Here is a 6,854-nt window from a genome sequence, read left to right as displayed (position 1 = left end):
ATCTATTACTGATGTAATATATGCCACTCGAAATGAGAATGCCCATGCTTTTTTAAAAAAAAATAATATCATGGCATACAAATACATTCCTGATTGGACTGTTTTGCTACTTTAATTAGGCTTATGACCAACCAGGAAAGGGCTAGATCTCGTTTGCCTTAATTGCATCTCTTCCTGATGGTGAGGAGTCAGTTCTATCCTGTCTCGTGATCCATTTAAAGCTCCTGACATCAGATGGCATATGGCAAGTCAGAACAACATTTGGCCCAATAAATCAGGTTTTGTGACTATGGAAGAGCATTTCTCCTGCACTGAAACACTTCTTACCCCAGGGCTGATGTGATCAGTGGAATTCATATCCTGCTCCATCCATCCATGTGTCAATCACATGCCGTGTTATTAACAATGTATTTTGACAATGCACCATATCCTGCAGAGAAGGAAAGCTGAAGAAGAGCCAAATTTGTCATGTTTAAGCCTTCATCTGTTAGGATACCTATGGGTGGGGAAAAAACATAAAAACTGACCATAGTAAAACTTTGAACGACTCTAAAAAGTTAGAGTTCCATGTAAATCCGAGAGACCCAGAGAAAAGATTTCCACACTCCAAGAGTTTGGATAGTATGCTGCTCTGAATCATGGAGCCATTCTTGCAACTTCAGTAGCTGCTGTCTTTCTGAGCAGGATCCACGCTGTGCGCTGAGGCTTCACTCTGTAACATGCAGCTGTAAGAAGACAGTGTTATCATTGCCCATTGCAGTCCCAGTTACCCAACCAACTTGAATTGTGGCATCTCCTAAACTTGTTCTGTTTTGCCTCATAATGCCAATGTTATTTAACAGTCTTCTCCCTATCAACACCATCCCTCCTCCCTTTTTTTGCTCCTGTTCTGAGATACCTTTTTTTTTTTTTTTTTTTTAGATTCCCCTTCAGACTTTGAAAGACTGATCACTTGTACTCTTTTGTTTCAGAAAACAGTTAGTTTTCATGTTTATGCATGGAACCATATTAGAACATGTAATTACAGTCTTGTAGTAGTAGACACCCCTCTCACTGTTCCTATCCCTTCCTCTCTCTCTCTCTCTTTTTTTTTTTTTAAGTGTTTGGAGATCTGTTTTGCTGGGGATTTTCTTCTTCCTTTATTCCTGCTACCTTCAGTGCTTTTATCTTTCAGTATCTTATTTTGCATTACAAAAATACTGCAAGTAAAAAGAAAACTAGATATTTGGTGTTACCTGGTGATCATTTATCCACGTCTCAGTGTAGTACACAAGATGTAATCCCCTATCACTATGTAGCAATTCTGTGAGCAGCAAGCTCTCATATAGGAAAATACAGAAATACATCCATCTGCATGGAAGCTGAATATGCCACTAGTGATGACTCCATGCTGTATGCCTCAGTTTTGTTAAGAACCATGCAGAAGGCTTTCATTAGATGGCTATGAAGTCAAGCAAGTCTTATTTTTCAGCAAGAAAAATGCCACACGGCTATTGTATCGCAGATACATGGTGCAGCTATGACTGCAGTTAATGATGACGACAAGCCACCACACACTTAAGCACTGAGAAAAGGTCCTTGCTCTCATTTTCTGTGAAATACAGTCAGGAGGCTAACCTTCCTGCCTGATGTGCCCAAGGCAAGGTGCTAGGAGGGTGCAGGGTGCTCTGGTGCCTGCCCAGGGCACCCAGCAGTGCCAATCATGCCGGGGCTGGGAGCAGCTGTGCCCCTCTGCCCTCGGGCATCTGGTGGGGCAGCTTGCCCAGGCAGCACACGTGGCTCTGCCACCCATGGCAGTGCCCTCAGACCATTGCTGTGGGTCAGTGGCCCCTTGTCTGAGCTGCTCTGCTGCTGCCTCTCTTGTCGCTGTGGGGAGCCACAAGCAGCAAGCAGAGGGCAATAAGACAAACAGCAAGACAAGGCCTTTCATTTTATTTTTACTTCCCCCTTGCACTGTATCTGTTTCTGATAGGATACAGCCTGTAGGTAAGATCATTTCCCTGCAGCTTAATCTCAGGGTCTGTAGAGTTCTTGCTCTTCTTTTACCCAAACCCAGGGTAGGAGTAGGTCAGGCTTGAGACCTTCTAAGGAACCAGAGTGTGCACAAGCAACCATGGGACTAATGAGATACATCTATGGGTCCTGAGGGAACTGGTGGATGAAGTTATAAAGCCACTATCCATTATATAAGAGAAATCATGGCAGTCCAGTTACATTTCCACTGACTGGAAAAGAGGAAATATAACCCCCATTTTCACATCCCACCAGGTGGTTACAGCTTGAGTTTCCCAGAGGCAGGGCCAACCCCTGTCTTAGTTAATCTCTTTTAACAACCCATTTGGTGAGATTAACCTCTTGAATTCTGTGCACAGTATTCTAAGAGTGAGAACATTACCCAGAAGGCTGATAGACAACATTACTTAAAATTGAGTAAGAATATAGGTGTTGTAAAAAACCACACAACAGTATCACTCTCAGAACAAAAGGCTACTGCTGGAAAAACTTAGCTAAATTAAAAATGTGCTGGAAGGTTAGAAACAGAGAGAGGGGGAGTGAGAAAGAGAGAGAGAGATATGAAGAGAGAGAGATGAAGAAAGAGGGGATAGGAAAAATACCACCACCCTTGGATCCAGCAATGATCTCAGCATGACATTCTGGTCCTTGGATGGCAGGTGTGTGTCCTGAGCATTTGGAGTCTCCCTCTTTTATAGCATCTGGCCCTGCCTCTCTGGGTGAGGTTTGGCCTACTCTATGCAGACTCAGTGTTGGATTCAGGAATGTTCTGAAAATGAACCAGTGGGGCATTGGGGTCCAGGTGATCACTTGGCTCTCCTGAACCAGGTTGATGGAGCAGTGGCCTTTATTTTCATGTGTGTGCTCTGTTCTTAAACCAGAAAGTGGTCTTTTGTAAGATGACACCCTGCCTCCATGGGGCTTCTCTTGCCAGCCACTGTTCTTTGTCAAATAAGCAGTGTCCATTTATCAGGATGGCTACTGAAGGAGGGGCTCCCCATTCAAGGAGTGTCCAGCTTATTGGGGGTGTTACCAAACCAGAGGCTCTCCTTGTAAGAACAGTGTCCAGGTGGCTTATCAAGTGAGGGTCCCACCAATGCACAAGGTCCAGTTTGTCAGGGTGGCTGTTTTGAGATGATTATTCGTTTCACAACTCTACAAAGGGGGAAAAAAGTGGACCCAGGGAACTGCAGGCCTATCAGTCTCACCTCTGTGCCTGGCAAGGTCATGGAGCAGAACTCCTGGAAACAATGCTAGTGCACAGATAAAACACAGAGATGGTTGGTGACAGCCAGAATGTCCTCACTAAGGGCAAATCATGCATGAGAAATTTGGTGGCCTTCTACAATGGGGTCACAGCATTTGTGAATAAGGGAAGAGCAACTGACGTCATCTGCCTGGACATGTGCGAAGCATTTGACAATGTCCTGCACCATATCCTTGTCTCTAAACTGGGGAGACATGGTCTTGACAGATGGACCACTCAGTGGATAAGGATTTAGCTGGATGGTCACACTCAGAGTATGACTCCTCCTACTCCTTCCTCCTACTACTCAGGCCAGGTGATTACATTTTTTTTATTTATTTTTTTCAAAATGGTACGATGCAATGACACAGCCACTTTGCCAAAAGACTGGGGCTGTTGTCCTTTCTGGTCAGAAGTCCCTTACTAACAGATGTTTCTGTATCTTGTTGCAGCATCACAACCATTCCACTTGCTGTTTCCTTCCCACTGGAAGTATTAGCAAGTTCAATGCAGGTGAAACCTGTCACATCTCCTACCCATGGTGCTCCCCTTTGGCATCTGAGAGCTTGCTGTCTGGACTTACTGGGCATGGAGAAGGGAAGGGCCAAGAAATAGATCTTTTCCAGCATTTTCCTAGGCCTGAGAAAATAGTCATTCCAGCAGAACTTCAGCAGAGCTCTCCTGACCAAAGAACTTACTGTTGAGTGCTGCAATTTAGCTCTGCTTCTGGCCTACCAGCCTAAACCCTGGGGAAGTGCTCTCACCTCTGGCTTGATGCAGTTCTCACACCCCGTGGGTGATGAGAAGGGGGCTGTTTTTATTAAGCACCTTGCTGAAGGAGCCAATGAATACAGATGTCCATTATTGGTTTTGAAGGCAGGGGTGGTGAGAGGACAGTAGCAAAATTAATACTCCTGTGAGGCTGGTAGGGGGTGTTTCTCAGAGAGGAGCTTAGGTGCTGAGAATAAATTTTCCCTCCATGCAGGAGGGACTTGCCTGAGAGGGATGCTGCTGAGGGGCTTTCAATGCTGCAGCTTGGCCATCATCTGCTATCCCAGATGAAAGACGTAGGACCAGCTGACTCCAGACAGGACCTCTTTGCTGGTGTGGGAGCAAGTGGGTGCCCTTCACCTCTTCCCTCCCCTGAAGACAGCCTGCTGCTGGTGATGGGTGACAAGTGGAGGTGCCTGGCCCAGCACTACCTAGGGGTGGGAGCACCTATGACTCTGCTGAAGACAGAACTGAGCGTAGCACCTCCTGCAGAGAGACAGGAAAAACTGTCAGGGAGAGGAGACTGGTCCTGTCTGTAGCCATCCCTTGTGAATCTGGGAGAAGTGCAGGGGAGCAATTTAGTCACCACAGGATGGCTGGAATGAGGCTTATAGCACCTCTCCTACCCACATGGGAATTCATCCTGAAGTACGATGTACCTCAAGGACAGCTTTCTTGCCTGGCCCCAGCCAGGTTTTGAGGACTGTATAGAAAAGACAGCAATTCTGTATCATCTGTATCATCATCTGATACATAATCACTGTGGGGAGGATTCTTGCACCTTAATCCCTGCAGACCTGACAGACATCGGTGGCTGCAAAGGAAGTTAGGTATCACAAAAAAAAAACCAGCCTCTCCAGCCCTTTACTGAACAGCAGTGGAAGTATTTCAGCTTGAAGTAAATACCCTTGTTCCAATCACATTCTCCTCAAACACTAAGTCACAGCTGTTGAGGTGTCAAGTTTCAGTGCTTTTCCTCTAGCACTTACTTCACATAATCACCATATGACATCTTAGAGCCCAGCACAACAGGCACAGGCTGAACACCAAATCCTTAAAAAAAGGGTAATTGCCTGGCAATTCAGATCTAATCTACAGCTCCTAAAAAATAGTGGCCTTTGGAAGATTTCTGGCTTTTAAATATGCAACAGATCCTGTTATCTTGAGAGGTCAGGGCATGATGCACAATTTCTGTTATCACCTGCACAGCCAGTCACTCCTCACAAACATTCTGTAAATGCTGCTTCCATCCTGTGCTACTCACTCAAAAAATACCAACCAAACTGTTAGAAGTACTTTATTGATAGAATAGCATGCAGAATCCCCCAACCACTGAACAGTTCAGAGCTTAGTTGTATTTCCATGTGTGAAATGAAGATCCCATCTTTTGTTCATTTCAGTATGGAATCTTCGTTTGCTAGAAGGGGATAAAAAAACCAAACAGTTAGGGACCAAGAATCACTCCCACACAAAGCATTTGTGGTATCAAAGGCTCCCGTTAATGCGATTTTTTCTAGCCAGTTTTTTATTCCCACATCTGCCTATCCAACAGAAGTGTACTTCAGCACTTAGCAGTAAAGGCACTTTTTGGGCTTACTCATTAGTAAATTACATTTTTCTCAACTGACCATCCAAATAAACCCAGAAAAAGCTATCATTACAGATAAGTCTAGTGATCCATCTTTAAAGAGTGATCTTCAGCAACTGCACTGAGATGCACAAAGATCAAGCAACTGCTTTTCTAACTGAAAACCACACCAAAAAAACATTGTCTGTGTGACACTTGTAAATAAATTAAACATTCCCAAGAAATAAAAACAGGATTCCATTATTAAGCGGATTAACAACACTGTAATATGGCCTCTATCTCCAAAAATGCAAAAAGTTTCAGCTGAACCAGAAACCACCTAAAGGAGCCATTTATTTATCCCATGACCACTGGAGGTTGTATGTTTGAGATGGTGAAAAGGGCTGTGCAAAACAGCTCTGTATCTACTAAGTGATACAATTCACTGGCTTGGCTATTTATTCGATGTAGCTCCCTTAATTTTGCAGAGTTTTGTTGAACATTAGTCTTGTTTAAGGCAATGCAAAGGTTGCAGTTTCCTAGGGAAATAGTTACTACGTGTGTAGCTGCACCAAGAACAGCTTGGATTATTCACCAGTTTTCTTAAAAGTTCTTCCTAACTGCAAGTCCATGAAAAAAAAAAACCCTAGGTGAATTCAAGCCAGAGAGTACACTGCTCTGTTGAGGAAAGACAGGGATCCTGTGTTAGAAATGAAAAAGGGACCAAAAAAAATAATCCTAAGGATGGGGGAAAGTCTGCTACAGCAGGAACACCACAGGGTGGAGGGCAATGAGTGCTAATCCCAACCGGCCAACTTCAGCATATTCTCTTCATGCCATTGACCTCTAACACTATGCTGACGATACCACTTAAAAGTGTGCCCTGCAATCACACGCAGTGGTCTAACGGCTTCTGGTTTTGGTCATCAACCACATTTGTGAGACTACTGCATGGAGAAACCTGTGCTGCATCCAACTGAATAATGGACATCTGAGAGTGTTAATACACAGCTCGGGTTCCTCCCAACAGAACCAACTGCAGCTTTCAGGGGTTGGTGTTCCCAGCGGAAAGTCAGACAGCCCTTTAACAAGTCCTGTCTGCTTCCAGGACTGTTTTTAACACTTCTCCTACGCACGCTGACATTCCAGACAGCCTGCAGGGCAGCAGCACTGCTCAGCTTTCACGCCGCCCTGACTGACCCCCGCAGGGCCGAGCTCCCCCCCGCAGCAGCAACCCGCACACAGAGGGGCTACCTT

This window comes from Chaetura pelagica, unplaced genomic scaffold, assembly GCF_000747805.2.
Source record: "Chaetura pelagica isolate M959 unplaced genomic scaffold, ChaPel_1.0 scaffold16, whole genome shotgun sequence".
Classification (NCBI taxonomy): domain Eukaryota; kingdom Metazoa; phylum Chordata; class Aves; order Apodiformes; family Apodidae; genus Chaetura; species Chaetura pelagica.
The sequence above is the reverse complement of the archived record's forward strand: the minus strand, read 5'-3'. Positions refer to the sequence as shown.